Source organism: Pseudophryne corroboree, chromosome 1 (assembly GCF_028390025.1).
Source record: "Pseudophryne corroboree isolate aPseCor3 chromosome 1, aPseCor3.hap2, whole genome shotgun sequence".
NCBI classification, from domain to species: Eukaryota; Metazoa; Chordata; class Amphibia; order Anura; family Myobatrachidae; genus Pseudophryne; species Pseudophryne corroboree.
Genome location: NC_086444.1, coordinates 1,216,879,767 through 1,216,898,388, shown reverse-complemented (window position 1 = coordinate 1,216,898,388; position 18,622 = coordinate 1,216,879,767). Strand labels below are relative to the sequence as shown.

The 18,622-nt window shown below is 40.4% G+C and overlaps 3 pseudogenes; 1 reads left to right on the top strand and 2 right to left on the bottom strand.

The window, feature by feature from the left end:
• Positions 1 to 9,582: 9,582 nt before the first annotated feature.
• Positions 9,583 to 9,702, bottom strand: LOC134950189 (5S ribosomal RNA; annotated as a pseudogene).
• A 4,596-nt stretch (positions 9,703 to 14,298) lies between these two features.
• Positions 14,299 to 14,418, bottom strand: LOC134944351 (5S ribosomal RNA; annotated as a pseudogene).
• A 2,479-nt stretch (positions 14,419 to 16,897) lies between these two features.
• LOC134943294 (5S ribosomal RNA) lies at positions 16,898 to 17,017 on the top strand (annotated as a pseudogene).
• Positions 17,018 to 18,622: the final 1,605 nt, after the last annotated feature.

The following is an 18,622-nucleotide window of genomic DNA, read 5'->3' as shown; positions in this document are numbered from 1 at the left end:
TGTGCAATGAGCACGCGCAGTCCTGACCTGATTGCAGCGCTACAAAAAATGCTAGCGAGCGATCAAGTATGAATAACCCCTACGTCCTTTTCTGGGCTGCAGCTACTTGCAATGATTCACCGTTCCGTAGCCTGGAAAATCTCAGCTGCATATGCATTTGCATACAAACCTTAGAACAAGGCCCATTGTCCGTAAATACATCCAGATTTTATATTGTGGTGGTCACTTAGTTGCTTCCTTTGTTTGGAAATCTGTATAATGCTCTTTGATTTTTAATATGGTCACTCAGATGTTCTCTGCATTGTGTGGGGAGCTGTCTAACGCTTTGTGTAGTGTAAGACTAGCATTTAGTATTTTCTATGATGGTCTCATTATTGTAGGACAGTCACTCGGAAATCCTCTGTACTGTACTGTATGGATGTGTGTAGGATACTCTCTCTATTGTATGGCTGTCAGTATGATACTCTCTGCATTGTATGTCAGTAACTAGGATCCTCTTGGTATCGTATGTCAGTTCTCATTATGGGGGTAATTCCAAGTTGATCGCAGCAGGAAATTTTTTTGCAGTTGGGCAAAACCATGTGCACTGCAGGGGGGGCAGATATAACATGTGCAGAGAGAGATAGATTTGGGTGTGGTGAGTTCAATCTGCAATCTAAATTGCAGTGTAAAAAAAAAGCAGCCAGTATTTACCCTGCACAGAAACAAAATAACCTAGCCAAATCTAACTCTCTCTGCAAATGTTATATCTGCCCCCCCCCCCTGCAGTGCACATGGTTTTGCCCAATTGCTAAAAAATATCCTGCTGCGATCAACTTGGAATTACCCCCCATGCTCTTTGTATGGTGGGGTGATCTGTAGGGTGCTCTCTGTATGGTATGGTGATCTGTAGGGTGCTCTCTGTATTATATGGTAGTCATTTGGGTTCTCTCTGTATTGTACAGTGGTCTGTATGGTTCACTCTGCATTATATGATAGTCAGACACTGGTATGTAGGGCAGCTTAGCACTCTCTAAACGATAGTCACACCCAGTGGCGCACCCAGGGGGGTTTCCGAGCACCCAGAAACCCTCCTCCACCAAAAAATAAATAAATATATATATGTATATATATATAGACTAAAAGAATGTCCGGCACTCCAAATGTATTGTCCAGCTGCTGTGGTGCAGTTCTGTAAGGAATTTGCATATACCAGGAAATTGAAGCTGCACTCACAGACTAATAAACAAAAATTAAAACCCCGGCGAAGACAAAGAGTCAGACAACCAGGGTGCTATTCCGACGTTTCATGTCTATTTACGACATTTTATCAAGGATGAACAAGACATACAGATAGAATTAACTTAAATAGACACTCACCCAGACATGTGTGCTCGTTGCCGACCCGCTCCGTGCCGCGGCGCCATGACGTCACTCTCACGCGACTTGCGATGACGCGCCGGTCCCCACCCACGGAAGCGTGCGGCTGCAGTGTACCCGTCACCATGGAGATGTGTAAACAAGACACTCTAAAAACATAACAAGTCAAGTCCTTCAACTGCAGGCCAATCCAAGGGGCATAACATGATATGAATAAAGCTATATCATTAAAGAAAAAAGGTTAATAACTGCTAATGGGCTAATATGCACTTATTAGTAGTTAAATAAAACAATTGAATGAACAATGATCATTAAGCTCTAACGGGTGGAGAGTTTGCAGTTTGTCAATCCACATAGCCTCTTTTTGAAGCAACAGGCGTCCCCTATCTCCCCCACGACTGTTGAGGGGTACATGGTCAATCATCTTGTATTTTAAACTTGCCAGGTTGTGTCTGAAGTTCTTAAAATGCCGAGCCACCGGTTGTTCCTGGTCAGTCCCTTCCAGAGCTTGTCTGATTGACATGCGGTGCATAGCCATGCGTTCTTTGAATTGTCTGACCGTTTTGCCAATATATAAAAGCCCGCAAGGGCATTTGATGTAATAAATGACAAATTTAGACGAGCATGTTAAGGTGTATCTGATCTGGAAAATCTTCCCGGACCTCGGATGTGAGAAAGTGTCCCCAATGTCCAAATAATTGCATGTAGTGCAACCTAAACAACGAAAGTTGCCGGGTTTTCTGGCTAGAAAGTTTCCCGGTGATGTAGTTTTTAGTTTGGAGACATCGTTGTGCACCACATAATTTTTAATATTCTTTCCCCTGCGTTGTCCAATCATAAGGCGTTTCTGGAAAAGTGCAGGGAGCTCCTGCTCCGTGTTGACCAGAGGCCACAGCCTCTTGGTGGCTGTATTGATTGTTCCACTCGCCGTGGAAAAGTCAGTCACCCAAATGATGGATTCCTGTTGCTTAGATGATTTTTTGGTTTCCAGGGATTTGGCTCTCGGGGTAGACATCACTTTCAACATGGATTTTTTTAAAGAAATAGGATTATACCCTCTGGCAATAAATTTGTTCATCATCAAATTCAGTTGTGTCTCGAGGTCCTGGTTGTCACTACAGATTCTGAGAGCCCTCATGAATTGTGAAAAAGGCAGACCTTGTTTTAACGACCGTGGATGGTGGCTTTCTGCTCTCAGTAAGGTGTTACGGTCTGTATTTTTGTGATGAACAGTGGTGTGAAATTGACCACCTTTAATAGAGATGAGGACATCCAAAAAATTAATGGCACAATTGCTGATGTTATGTGTAAACTTGATGTTTACGTCAGCCTGATTGATACTTTGCATCATGGACAAAAATTGTTCTTTATTTCCAGTCCAGAGTACGAATATATCGTCTATATACCGATGGTAACTGTGAATGAATTGCCCAATATTGGGGTCGGCAAAAAATAAATCTTGTTCTAAAGAGAACATAAAAGCATTCGCGTAGCTTGGGGCCACGCAAGACCCCATCGCACAACCAAGTCTTTGTATGAAGTACTTGCCATCATATTGAAAATAATTTCTCGTCAATGTTAATTCTAGAAGACTCGTGAAAAAATCCAGGTCCGGACCTTGGTAAAACAAGTTGTTGATGAGGAGTCTCCTCATGGCGGCCAGCCCCCTACTGTGTGGAATGCTCGTGTAGAGGCTCACTACATCGATGGTAGCCATCCACCAATGTGATTCCACCTTGGGAATATTGAGCAATTTGAGGATGAAGGCCGTCGTATCTTTAAGAAAAGTTTTTTCATTCTGGATGACCGGTTGTAAATAGAAGTCCAAAAATTTGGAAATCCCATAATACAGAGACTCTCGGGCGGAGATAATCGGCCGACCTGGGGGGTTATGGGCGTCCTTGTGGACCTTGGGTATGGTATAAATTAGTGGAATCTTAGGGTATTCGATTGTAAGTGAATCACAAACTTTTTGAGAAATGATATTATTGTGGACAGCTGCAGAAAGAAGAGTGTCCAATTCCTTTTTAAAAAGGGGGGTAGGATCCTGGTCCAGACGGCTATACACATTGGAGTCATTCAGTTGTCTTTCAATTTCAGCTTTATAATGTGTAAGGTCCTGTATAATGATGCCCCCACCCTTGTCGGCGGGGCGTATGATAATGTCCGTGTAGGTGCTCAGGTTCTGTAGAGCAGTCTGCTCCCCTTTAGTGAGATTGCTACATATAGGGGTTTTCACATCGGCACATTTATCTATCACCTTACTCATTTGAGAGGTAAAACATTTAATGGCTGGATTGTTGGACACGGGGTCAAAGGTAGATGTTTTCTTGATAATTGGTTTACCACTGGCTTGCATGTTACTATCCCCAAAGAATTCTTTGAGTCTGAGCTGTCTGTTCAGGCAATATAAATCCACTTTATTTTTAAAAGGGTTGGGTCTATTGGTAGGCACAAAAGACAGGCCTTTTTGAAGTACAGCTAATTCGTCAGTGGTAAGTTCTCTAGATGATAAATTGAAAACTACGTTTTCTTCTTGTATTTGCGCTTTCCTTTTTCTTGCCCACTCGCCTCCGCGTCTGGTCCGAGATCTTCTACCGAGCCTGCCTTTGCTCGGGTAGTCACCCCTAAAGGGAGTTTCTTTACCTGTGTTTTGGTACGAGTCCCGGAGGTCTCTCCCTCGCTTGTCGACGTGGCCCCTCCACTAGAGTTGTCGGTATCAAACCGATTAGATTTCCTGTATCTCTGTGGGTTCCTTCTGTTGGTTTGTGGGTGATGAGGTTTTTGGTTTACCCATGCGTACACGCGATGTTCTTCATAATCTTTCTCCACCGTAAGACGTTTCTTTTTCTTGAAGGCTACCAGATCCATTTTGTATTTGGAGATCTGTTCTGTGAGTTGCTCCATCCACTTATTTTCAGTGTCTTGCTTCAGCTTATCCAAATAGGTATTTTCAAACGCCTCAATTTTGGATTTAATGATCTTCAATTCTCTCCCGGCCTCTTCAATGACCAGGAGGATGAGGTCATAGGAGCATTTGTTCAGAATAGCCGCCCATCGGCGACAAAAATCAACGTTGAAACGGCCTATGTTTCTGGTCAAGGCACCCGTTATCTCGTGAGGACATTCACAAGGATTTCTGTGCTTACTGCGGGACGCAGCAATCAAACTGGTTTTAAACAACATACAGCATGACTTTCCAAGCTGCAGCGACCAATGTGGAAGGTTTTTCCAATACCACCCTAGCGCCTGAAGCGGTCCTGAGTTTCTCAGAACCTGAGGCAGATGCCATCCTTTTTAAGGATAATATGAAGGTAGCGGGAGGCGGTTTGGAATCTGCACAGCAATTATATCAGCAACTTTTGAAATTGCATCAGAAGGAGATAGACTATTATCTGCATGGAGTGAGTCTATCAGACTATTACAGAGATAAAAGAATCCCAAGGGGGTTCAGAGTAAAAAATATTCCCACCATAGGCCGTTTCAACGTTGATTTTTGTCGCCGATGGGCGGCTATTCTGAACAAATGCTCCTATGACCTCATCCTCCTGGTCATTGAAGAGGCCGGGAGAGAATTGAAGATCATTAAATCCAAAATTGAGGCGTTTGAAAATACCTATTTGGATAAGCTGAAGCAAGACACTGAAAATAAGTGGATGGAGCAACTCACAGAACAGATCTCCAAATACAAAATGGATCTGGTAGCCTTCAAGAAAAAGAAACGTCTTACGGTGGAGAAAGATTATGAAGAACATCGCGTGTACGCATGGGTAAACCAAAAACCTCATCACCCACAAACCAACAGAAGGAACCCACAGAGATACAGGAAATCTAATCGGTTTGATACCGACAACTCTAGTGGAGGGGCCACGTCGACAAGCGAGGGAGAGACCTCCGGGACTCGTACCAAAACACAGGTAAAGAAACTCCCTTTAGGGGTGACTACCCGAGCAAAGGCAGGCTCGGTAGAAGATCTCGGACCAGACGCGGAGGCGAGTGGGCAAGAAAAAGGAAAGCGCAAATACAAGAAGAAAACGTAGTTTTCAATTTATCATCTAGAGAACTTACCACTGACGAATTAGCTGTACTTCAAAAAGGCCTGTCTTTTGTGCCTACCAATAGACCCAACCCTTTTAAAAATAAAGTGGATTTATATTGCCTGAACAGACAGCTCAGACTCAAAGAATTCTTTGGGGATAGTAACATGCAAGCCAGTGGTAAACCAATTATCAAGAAAACATCTACCTTTGACCCCGTGTCCAACAATCCAGCCATTAAATGTTTTACCTCTCAAATGAGTAAGGTGATAGATAAATGTGCCGATGTGAAAACCCCTATATGTAGCAATCTCACTAAAGGGGAGCAGACTGCTCTACAGAACCTGAGCACCTACACGGACATTATCATACGCCCCGCCGACAAGGGTGGGGGCATCATTATACAGGACCTTACACATTATAAAGCTGAAATTGAAAGACAACTGAATGACTCCAATGTGTATAGCCGTCTGGACCAGGATCCTACCCCCCTTTTTAAAAAGGAATTGGACACTCTTCTTTCTGCAGCTGTCCACAATAATATCATTTCTCAAAAAGTTTGTGATTCACTTACAATCGAATACCCTAAGATTCCACTAATTTATACCATACCCAAGGTCCACAAGGACGCCCATAACCCCCCAGGTCGGCCGATTATCTCCGCCCGAGAGTCTCTGTATTATGGGATTTCCAAATTTTTGGACTTCTATTTACAACCGGTCATCCAGAATGAAAAAACTTTTCTTAAAGATACGACGGCCTTCATCCTCAAATTGCTCAATATTCCCAAGGTGGAATCACATTGGTGGATGGCTACCATCGATGTAGTGAGCCTCTACACGAGCATTCCACACAGTAGGGGGCTGGCCGCCATGAGGAGACTCCTCATCAACAACTTGTTTTACCAAGGTCCGGACCTGGATTTTTTCATGAGTCTTCTAGAATTAACATTGACGAGAAATTATTTTCAATATGATGGCAAGTACTTCATACAAAGACTTGGTTGTGCGATGGGGTCTTGCGTGGCCCCAAGCTACGCGAATGCTTTTATGTTCTCTTTAGAACAAGATTTATTTTTTGCCGACCCCAATATTGGGCAATTCATTCACAGTTACCATCGGTATATAGACGATATATTCGTACTCTGGACTGGAAATAAAGAACAATTTTTGTCCATGATGCAAAGTATCAATCAGGCTGACGTAAACATCAAGTTTACACATAACATCAGCAATTGTGCCATTAATTTTTTGGATGTCCTCATCTCTATTAAAGGTGGTCAATTTCACACCACTGTTCATCACAAAAATACAGACCGTAACACCTTACTGAGAGCAGAAAGCCACCATCCACGGTCGTTAAAACAAGGTCTGCCTTTTTCACAATTCATGAGGGCTCTCAGAATCTGTAGTGACAACCAGGACCTCGAGACACAACTGAATTTGATGATGAACAAATTTATTGCCAGAGGGTATAATCCTATTTCTTTAAAAAAATCCATGTTGAAAGTGATGTCTACCCCGAGAGCCAAATCCCTGGAAAACAAAAAATCATCTAAGCAACAGGAATCCATCATTTGGGTGACTGACTTTTCCACGGCGAGTGGAACAATCAATACAGCCACCAAGAGGCTGTGGCCTCTGGTCAACACGGAGCAGGAGCTCCCTGCACTTTTCCAGAAACGCCTTATGATTGGACAACGCAGGGGAAAGAATATTAAAAATTATGTGGTGCACAACGATGTCTCCAAACTAAAAACTACATCACCGGGAAACTTTCTAGCCAGAAAACCCGGCAACTTTCGTTGTTTAGGTTGCACTACATGCAATTATTTGGACATTGGGGACACTTTCTCACATCCGAGGTCCGGGAAGATTTTCCAGATCAGATACACCTTAACATGCTCGTCTAAATTTGTCATTTATTACATCAAATGCCCTTGCGGGCTTTTATATATTGGCAAAACGGTCAGACAATTCAAAGAACGCATGGCTATGCACCGCATGTCAATCAGACAAGCTCTGGAAGGGACTGACCAGGAACAACCGGTGGCTCGGCATTTTAAGAACTTCAGACACAACCTGGCAAGTTTAAAATACAAGATGATTGACCATGTACCCCTCAACAGTCGTGGGGGAGATAGGGGACGCCTGTTGCTTCAAAAAGAGGCTATGTGGATTGACAAACTGCAAACTCTCCACCCGTTAGGGCTTAATGATCATTGTTCATTCAATTGTTTTATTTAACTACTAATAAGTGCATATTAGCCCATTAGCAGTTATTAACCTTTTTTCTTTAATGATATAGCTTTATTCATATCATGTTATGCCCCTTGGATTGGCCTGCAGTTGAAGGACTTGACTTGTTATGTTTTTAGAGTGTCTTGTTTACACATCTCCATGGTGACGGGTACACTGCAGCCGCACGCTTCCGTGGGCGGGGACCGGCGCGTCATCGCAAGTCGCGTGAGAGTGACGTCATGGCGCCGCGGCACGGAGCGGGTCGGCAACGAGCACACATGTCTGGGTGAGTGTCTATTTAAGTTAATTCTATCTGTATGTCTTGTTCATCCTTGATAAAATGTCGTAAATAGACATGAAACGTCGGAATAGCACCCTGGTTGTCTGACTCTTTGTCTTCGCCGGGGTTTTAATTTTTGTTTATTAGTCTGCGAGTGCAGCTTCAATTTCCTGGTATATGTATATATATATATTTTTTTTTTTTGCTGCATGAGTATTATTAATGGCTGTCTAGCGTCCTCTGCAGCCTGCTGTCTTCCTGCTGGCACTTGTAAGTGCTTAATAAAAGTTTACTTTATTTTAACTATAGTACATATATATCCATGTGCATACATATATACACACAGGTATATACATACATATAAACACACACATATCTGATATATATACATGTGTGTATATATACACGTGTACTGTATGTATATATATATATATATATATATATATATATAAAAAGTAGGGGGGAAAATTATTGCGCCACTTGTGTACAACACCAGATGATCTAAGATCCACGTGTAGTTAATATAAATGACACTCCCTAGGGATTAACACAGGGCGTCAGCTGTCCCCCAGAAACACAGGGATGGTGGTTCCCTGAAGCAACGGATAAAACACACAGGGGGGGTGGGGGATATAGCGACCAACGGTGTCTTAAAATAATTCGATAAAAGTGGATCTAAAAGTATATATAAAATGAGTAACCAGATCAAAATGAATCTAAAAAAGGGGGGATTTTATTTATACACTAAAACAAACAATAATTATACATTTATGCTAAAAAATTACTAAAATTTGAGCAGCAAATCTTCTTTAAAAAATGGGATACAAACAGAAAACACAATGCAATAAATACCAGTTAAAATGAATGTTAAAAATATGTAAAACAATTTTAACTTAACTTGGTATGAGGTCACTGCCAGGTAGCCCAACGCGTTTCGTCATTTAGACTTCATCAAGGGGTAAAGGCAGAGTGGGACTGAGCTTCTATTTATACTAGTACTAATCACATAGTAATTGTGACATCACTTCCTGTTAATTAATCATGATATTGTTAGATGGGTTACAAACTTGTATTTATACATATCTAGTGGTCTTATTTTCTGGTATATATATATACATGATGTTTGTGCAGTGTTTATAGAGCAGGTTTGGTGTTGGAGAGCTTTAAAAAACTCTCTTGTAGAGGCGCCGGCGGATCTTTGCCGCCCCACTTCCGGTTTTCGTCCGTCGCGTCATTTCCGACCCACTTCCGGTAAGCGATTGCGCATGCGCCCGCGGCTGTAGACGTTAGAGACCAGCAGTTCTTATGAGTCTTGTTCTCAGGAACATAATTGCGGCGGCCATCTTTAAAGGAATTTGTTCATATAAAGTTTCACACGGCAGCCATATTTGCGGGGTCCATGATCAGAGACATATGTCTTATTTCTCCAGTATAATGCATAAAAATAGATAGAACAACGGGGATTAATCAGTATTGATACTACTATTGTAAACTATACATTGTAAAGTGATAAATAAATATATATATAAAGTGCAGAGTGCAGGCTAAAGGTAATGGTATATATTTAAATATATAAAGTGCTGAGTGCAACATTAAATTATTATGATGCAGATAGTGTGATATATATTCAACTGACATGCTCATGTAGGCTATATTAACATCAGTTTGGTTACAGTACCTGATCGTCCCAGATGGTCTCCCTGGTCTGGTACTGATCAGGCCCGACACTGCTTCGCTTCCAAGATCGGACGAGATTGGGCCTTTCCAGTGTGGTCTGACTGTAATAATCACTTTTTACCTTACATGTGTCAATCTTCATACATCAATACAGCTGTGAGGTGATATATTCAGAAATAAAATATGGAAATAGTGTGGATGTGAATGGGGTGGGGGAGGGGGGGGGGTAAGGTTGTGGGGGGGGGGAGGGGAAGGGTCTATAAGGTGAGGATCCAACCGTGATAATCCAACGGCTCTAATTTTCACAGGAACGGAGCGATTTCGTAATAGTCATTGAATCCCTTCGGGTGGAGTGTTTGTAATTGGAATATCCAAAACATTTCTCTGCGTGAGAGTTTATTGGCCAGGTCGCCACCTCTTTCTCCCAACTTCACGAGTTCGATTGCTTTAAAAGTTAATGCCTCCGGATTGGAATTGTGTGCTAGGTTGAAGTGTTTGGATACTGCGTGATTGTCCATTTTATTTTTTATATTGCGGACATGTTCCTGTATCCTTATTTTCAGCGGTCTCTTCGTTTTTCCTACATATTGTTTTCCACAGTCACATTCTAATAAATAAATCACAGATTGTGTATAACAATTTATGAAGTCCTTAATCTTGTATTCCTCCTTCTTTTCTGCGTCCGAGAATGTTTTCCTTACTGGGTGTAGGTACCTGCAGATGTTGCATCGGCCGCATTTAAAAGAACCAGTGCATCTTGGCATTTTTGATTCTTCTTCAACTTCCTTGTGTAGCATACTGGGGGCCAGGATATCTTTTAGATTTTTTGATTTCCTGAAGACGATTTCGGGGCGAGGAGGCAGTATTTCTTTGAGGACTGGGTCCATTAAGAGGATTCCCCAGTTGTTGTTAAATGAGTCTCTAATAATTTTCTCATGACGGTTGAAGGTGGTGATGAATGGAACGGATTCTTTCTTGGTTTTTTTCTGTTTATATTCTAGCAGGGTTGATCTCTCCAAAGCTTTAGCTTTGAGAGCAGCTTCTTCCAAGATGGTAGCTGGGTATTCTTTGTTCTTGAATCTCTCTTTGTATTTCTCTATTTGGGTGTCACATTCTTCCTGGTTGCTGCAATTCCTCTTTATTCTATTAAATTGAGAAAAGGGGATATTATTTTTCCATTTCTTCAGGTGGTTACTTTTATAGTGCAGGTAACTGTTTGTATCAACCTGCTTGATGTAATTCTTAGTTTCGACTCTTCCTTCCTTCCCTGTTAGGATCACGTCGAGGAATTCAATTGACTCTTTATTAAGTTTAGAAGTGAAAATGAGATTCATCTCGTTGGTACTCAGGAATTCCAGGAATTTATAAAATAGTTCTTTAGTGCCATCCCAAACAATTAAAATGTCGTCTATGTAACGACGATAAAAGATAATGTGATTCTTAAAATCATGGTTACCATAGATAAAATTCTTCTCCCAACTACCCATAAAAAGATTAGCAAAACTCGGTGCAAAAATTGTGCCCATTGCAGTCCCACAGCGTTGTAAGTAAAAATGATCTAAAAACTTAAAATAATTATGCTGAAGAATAAAATACATGACGTCACATAAAAAATCTTTATGGATGGCTGTTAATGAGGTGTCAATTTCCATAAATTCTTTGCATGCTGTTACACCTTTCTTATGGTCTATGCAAGTGTACAATGATTGCACATCTATTGTTGCCCAACTATAGGTGTCTTTCCATTCAAAGTCTTTCAGGGAGTTCAGCACAGCTGTGGTGTCTTTTAAATACGAAGGTAGCTCTTTCACATAGGGTTTTAGGAAGACATCGACGTACTCCGATAAATTTGATGTAAGCGAGTCGATACCCGCCACGATAGGTCTTCCGGGTGGATTGGTCAAGTTCTTATGGATTTTGGGCAAGACATAAAAAATAGGGGTAGTGGGGTCGGATTTCATTAGAAATTGGAATTATTCCTTTGTACTTATCTCACTTCGTAGACCGTGTATTAGTAGTGTTCTTAGTTCTCCAACAAACACATCTTTGGGGTCACCAGACAGTTTGGTATATGAGACATCATCTCCCAATAATCTCAGTGCTTCCTTAGTATATTTCTCACGGTCCATGATAACCAGGCCCCCCCCTTTATCAGCTTGTTTTATGACAATTCCCTTATTTTTCTGTAGCTTTTTTTATGCCTCACTCTCCCGGTTAGTAATGTTCTTCTCTTTAATCTTCTCCAGGTTGGTCTCACATAGGTCTTTCTTAACCAGTTCATAAAAAATGCTTACATTACTCCCCTTTGACTCCAATGGATAAAATTTTGAGGTCGGTTTCAGACCTGATTTTGACTGATTTTCATAGTTGCTAATCACAGCATCCTCTTTCCTCAGAAAATGTCTTTTAAGTTTCAGTTTTCTGATAAATTTGTTTAAATCGATGAAGGTCTCAAATTTGTTGAGACCCCCCGTGGGTGCAAACGTCAGGCCTTTATTCAGTAAGGATATTTCTGGTTCCGACAGTTTATGTTCTGATAAATTAAAAATTCCATTGTCTTTTGTTTCCGTCACTAGAATGTTCTTTTTTTGTTCTCGTTCCCTCCTACTGCCCCGTTTTCCTCTTCTTCTGTATATCTTCTTTTGAGAGGTGAAGCGTGGTAAACATCTTCCTTCAGGGGATTTCTTGCGGCTTCTTTTGGTCGTGTTCCTGTTCTTTGGGCTAAAAAAGTCTGATCACTTTTAGAGTTGAGTCTTTGTAGTGCTGTAAATCTATTCTGCATCCTTAGTGTTGGAGATGGTGTATTCATTTCTGGATTCCGTAGTGGTTTACCTTTGGTTGGTATGGTTTTCCAGTATTGTCTACTAGTTTGATTCATTTGTTGGTTCATGGTTCCAAACCTGCTCCAGTTTTTTATTTTTCCTTGTTCGTAATCCAACTTGTCCCTGAGAAATTTTTTCTCCTTATTCTTCGTGACCTCTTCTTCTATGTGTTCCATTTTTCTGTAGAGAACCTTTTCATTAATCTTGTAATCCTCTTTATCTTTAAAGGGTTCAAGTTCACTTTATTTGCACTTGATGTTCTTCTCTAATTCTAAGAGGGAGTTCTTCTTCTCATCAATCAGCAATTTCATTAGGTCAATGGAACAATTGTGTAGTGTTTTATCCCATTTTTCTAAAAAGGCTGCATCCAGGTTACCGAATGTTGGTTGTTTTAGGAGTCTAAGCCCTCTTGGAATTCTGTCAATTGAAATATAATGCTCTAGGCACTTTATATCCCACCATGTTTTAACTTCTTTGGTGAGGAGTCTTTCTATGCCCCAAAACAATTCATCTAAATCACCAGGTGGGGAGGGTTCACTAGATTGCTGTTTTTCATTAAATATCTTTTGGCACCAGTTTTGTCTCTTGGTTGCCCGATCTGAGTTTCTCCACATTCTAAAATGAGTTGTAGTGCACCAGGCAGCAATAAAAATTAATACCAAAGGATTTAAAAAGTAGGGGGGAAAATTATTGCACCACTTGTGTACAACACCAGATGATCTAAGATCCACGTGTAGTTAATATAAATGACACTCCCTAGGGATTAACACAGGGCGTCAGCTGTCCCCCAGAAACACAGGGATGGTGGTTCCCTGAAGCAACGGATAAAACACACAGGGGGGGTGGGGGATATAGCGACCAACGGTGTCTTAAAATAATTTGATAAAAGTGGATCTAAAAGTATATATAAAATGAGTAACCAGATCAAAATGAATCTAAAAAAGGGGGGATTTTATTTATACACTAAAACAAACAATAATTATACATTTATGCTAAAAAATTACTAAAATTTGAGCAGCAAATCTTCTTTAAAAAATGGGATACAAACAGAAAACACAATGCAATAAATACCAGTTAAAATGAATGTTAAAAATATGTAAAACAATTTTAACTTAACTTGGTATGAGGTCACTGCCAGGTAGCCCAACGCGTTTCGTCATTTAGACTTCATCAAGGGGTAAAGGCAGAGTGGGACTGAGCTTCTATTTATACTAGTACTAATCACATAGTAATTGTGACATCACTTCCTGTTAATTAATCATGATATTGTTAGATGGGTTACAAACTTGTATTTATACATATCTAGTGGTCTTATTTTCTGGTATATATATACATGATGTTTGTGCAGTGTTTATAGAGCAGGTTTGGTGTTGGAGAGCTTTAAAAAACTCTCTTGTAGAGGCGCCGGCGGATCTTTGCCGCCCCACTTCCGGTTTTCGTCCGTCGCGTCATTTCCGCCCCACTTCCGGTAAGCGATTGCGCATGCACCCGCGGCTGTAGACGTTAGAGACCAGCAGTTCTTATGAGTCTTGTTCTCAGGAACATCATTGCGGCGGCCATCTTTAAAGGAATTTGTTCATATAAAGTTTCACACGGCAGCCATATTTGCGGGGTCCATGATCAGAGACATATGTCTTATTTCTCCAGTATAATGCATAAAAATAGATAGAAAAACGGGGATTAATCAGTATTGATACTACTATTGTAAACTATACATTGTAAAGTGATAAATAAATATATATATAAAGTGCAGAGTGCAGGCTAAAGGTAATGGTATATATTTAAATATATAAAGTGCTGAGTGCAACATTAAATTATTATGATGCAGATAGTGTGATATATATTCAACTGACATGCTCATGTAGGCTATATTAACATCAGTTTGGTTACAGTACCTGATCTTCCCAGATGGTCTCCCTGGTCTGGTACTGATCAGGCCCGACACTGCTTCGCTTCCAAGATCGGACGAGATTGGGCCTTTCCAGTGTGGTCTGACTGTAATAATCACTTTTTACCTTACATGTGTCAATCTTCATACATCAATACAGCTGTGAGGTGATATATTCAGAAATAAAATATGGAAATAGTGTGGATGGGAATGGGGTGGGGGAGGGGGGGGTAAGGTTGTGGGGGGGGGGGGGGAGGGGAAGGGTCTATAAGGTGAGGATCCAACCGTGATAATCCAACGGCTCTAATTTTCACAGGAACGGAGCGATTTCGTAATAGTAATTGAATCCCTTCGGGTGGAGTGTTTGTAATTGGAATATCCAAAACATTTCTCTGCGTGAGAGTTTATTGGCCAGGTCGCCACCTCTTTCTCCCAACTTCACGAGTTCGATTGCTTTAAAAGTTAATGCCTCCGGATTGGAATTGTGTGCTAGGTTGAAGTGTTTGGATACTGCGTGATTGTCCATTTTATTTTTTATATTGCGGACATGTTCCTGTATCCTTATTTTCAGCGGTCTCTTCGTTTTTCCTACATATTGTTTTCCACAGTCACATTCTAATAAATAAATCACAGATTGTGTATAACAATTTATGAAGTCCTTAATCTTGTATTCCTCCTTCTTTTCTGCGTCCGAGAATGTTTTCCTTACTGGGTGTAGGTACCTGCAGATGTTGCATCGGCCGCATTTAAAAGAACCAGTGCATCTTGGCATTTTTGATTCTTCTTCAACTTCCTTGTGTAGCATACTGGGGGCCAGGATATCTTTTAGATTTTTTGATTTCCTGAAGACGATTTCGGGGCGAGGAGGCAGTATTTCTTTGAGGACTGGGTCCATTAAGAGGATTCCCCAGTTGTTGTTAAATGAGTCTCTAATAATTTTCTCATGACGGTTGAAGGTGGTGATGAATGGAACGGATTCTTTCTTGGTTTTTTTCTGTTTATATTCTAGCAGGGTTGATCTCTCCAAAGCTTTTGCTTTGAGAGCAGCTTCTTCCACGATGGTAGCTGGGTATTCTTTGTTCTTGAATCTCTCTTTGTATTTCTCTATTTGGGTGTCACATTCTTCCTGGTTGCTGCAGTTCCTCTTTATTCTATTAAATTGAGAAAAGGGGATATTATTTTTCCATTTCTTCAGGTGGTTACTTTTATAGTGCAGGTAACTGTTTGTATCAACCTGCTTGATGTAATTCTTAGTTTCGACTCTTCCTTCCTTCCCTGTTAGGATCACGTCAAGGAATTCAATTGACTCTATATTAAGTTTAGAAGTGAAAATGAGATTCATCTCGTTGGTACTCAGGAATTCCAGGAATTTATAAAATAGTTCTTCAGTGCCATCCCAAACAATTAAAATGTCGTCTATGTAACGACGATAAAAGATAATGTGATTCTTAAAATCATGGTTACCATAGATAAAATTCTTCTCCCAACTACCCATAAAAAGATTAGCAAAACTCGGTGCAAAAATAGTGCCCATTGCAGTCCCACAGCGTTGTAAGTAAAAATGATCTAAAAACTTAAAATAATTATGCTGAAGAATAAAATACATGACGTCACATAAAAAATCTTTATGGATGGCTGTTAATGAGGTGTCAATTTCCATAAATTCTTTGCATGCTGTTACACCTTTCTTATGGTCTATGCAAGTGTACAATGATTGCACATCTATTGTTGCCCAACTATAGGTGTCTTCCCATTCAAAGTCTTTCAGGGAGTTCAGCACAGCTGTGGTGTCTTTTAAATACGAAGGTAGCTCTTTCACATAGGGTTTTAGGAAGACATCGACGTACTCCGATAAATTTGATGTAAGCGAGTCGATACCCGCCACGATAGGTCTTCCGGGTGGATTGGTCAAGTTCTTATGGATTTTGGGCAAGACATAAAAAATAGGGGTAGTGGGGTCGGATTTCATTAGAAATTGGAATTCTTCCTTTGTAATTATCTCACTTCGTAGACCGTGTATTAGTAGTGTTCTTAGTACTCCAACAAACACATCTTTGGGGTCACCAGACAGTTTGGTATATGAGACATCATCTCCCAATAATCTCAGTGCTTCCTTAGTATATTTCTCACAGTCCATGATAACCAGGCCCCCCCCTTTATCAGCTTGTTTTATGACAATTCCCTTATTTTTCTGTAGCTTTTTTAATGCCTCACTCTCCCGGTTAGTAATGTTCTTCTCTTTAATCTTCTCCAGGTTGGTCTCACATAGGTCTTTCTTAACCAGTTCATAAAAAATGCTTACATTACTCCCCTTTGACTCCAATGGATAAAATTTTGAGGTCGGTTTCAGACCTGATTTTGACTGATTTTCATAGTTGCTAATCACAGCATCCTCTTTCCTTAGAAAATGTCTTTTAAGTGTCAGTTTTCTGATAATTTTTTTTTTAATCGATGAAGGTCTCAAATTTGTTGAGACCCCCCGTGGGTGCAAACGTCAGGCCTTTATTCAGTAAGGATATTTCTGGTTCCGACAGTTTATGTTCTGATAAATGATTTGTTGTATGAAGATTGACACATGTAAGGTAAAAAGTGATTATTACAGTCAGACCACACTGGAAAGGCCCAATCTCGTCCGATCTTGGAAGCGAAGCAGTGTTGGGCCTGATCAGTACCAGACCAGGGAGACCATCTGGGAAGATCTGGTACTGTAACCAAACTGATGTTAATATAGCCTACATGAGCATGTCAGTTGAATATATATCACACTATCTGCATCATAATAATTTAATGTTGCACTCAGCACTTTATATATTTAAATATATACCATTACCTTTAGCCTGCACTCTGCACTTTATATATTTATTTATTTATCACTTTACAATGTATAGTTTACAATAGTAGTATCAATACTGATTAATCCCCGTTTTTCTATCTATTTTTATGCATTATACTGGAGAAATAAGACATATGTCTCTGATCATGGACCCCGCAAATATGGCTGCCGTGTGAAACTTTATATGAACAAATTCCTTTAAAGATGGCCGCCGCAATGATGTTCCTGAGAACAAGACTCATAAGAACTGCTGGTCTCTAACGTCTACAGCCGCGGGCGCATGCGCAATCGCTTACCGGAAGTGGGGCGGAAATGACGCGACGGACGAAAACCGGAAGTGGGGCGGCAAAGATCCGCCGGCGCCTCAACAAGAGAGTTTTTTAAAGCTTTCCAACACCAAACCTGCTCTATAAACACTGCACAAACATCATGTATATATATACCAGAAAATAAGACCACTAGATATGTATAAATACAAGTTTGTAACCCATCTAACAATATCATGATTAATTAACAAGAAGTGATGTCACAATTACTATGTGATTAGTACTAGTATAAATAGAAGCTCAGTCCCACTCTGCCTTTACCCCTTGATGAAGTCTAAATGACGAAACGCGTTGCACTACCTGGCAGTGACCTCATACCAAGTTAAGTTAAAATTGTTTTACATATTTTTAACATTCATTTTAACTGGTATTTATTGCATTGTGTTTTCTGTTTGTATCCCATTTTTTAAAGAAGATTTGCTGCTCAAATTTTAGTAATTTTTTAGCATAAATGTATAATTATTGTTTGTTTTAGTGTATAAATAAAATCCCCCCTTTTTTAGATTCATTTTGATCTGGTTACTCATTTTATATATACTTTTAGATCCACTTTTATCGAATTATTTTAAGACACCGCTGGTCGCTATATCCCCCACCCCCCTGTGTGATATATATATATATATATATATGCATGTTTAATATGCTATGTATATGTGTATATGTATGTGTGTGTGTGTGTGTATATATATATATATATATATATATATATATATATATATATATATATTAGTGATGAGCGGGTTCGGTTTCTCGGAAACCGAACCCCCCCGAACTTCACCCATTTTACACGGGTTCGAGCCATACTCGGATTCTCCCGTATGGCTCGGTTAACCCGAGCGCGCCCGAACGTCATCATCCCGCTGTCGGATTCTCGCGAGATTCGGATTCTATATAAGCAGCCGGGCATCGCCGCCATTTTCACTCGTGCATTGGAAATGTTAGGGAGAGGACGTGGCTAGCGTCCTCTCCGTTTATTCATTGTTGAGTTGATGCAAATATTTGTGCTTGCTTATATGATTGTGGGGACTGGGGAGCAGCTTTATATTAATATAGGAGGAGTACAGTGCAGAGTTTTGCTGATCAGTGACCACCAGTTTTATCCGTTCTCTGCCTGAAAAAAATACTCCATATCTGTGCTCAGTGTGCTGCATATATCTGTG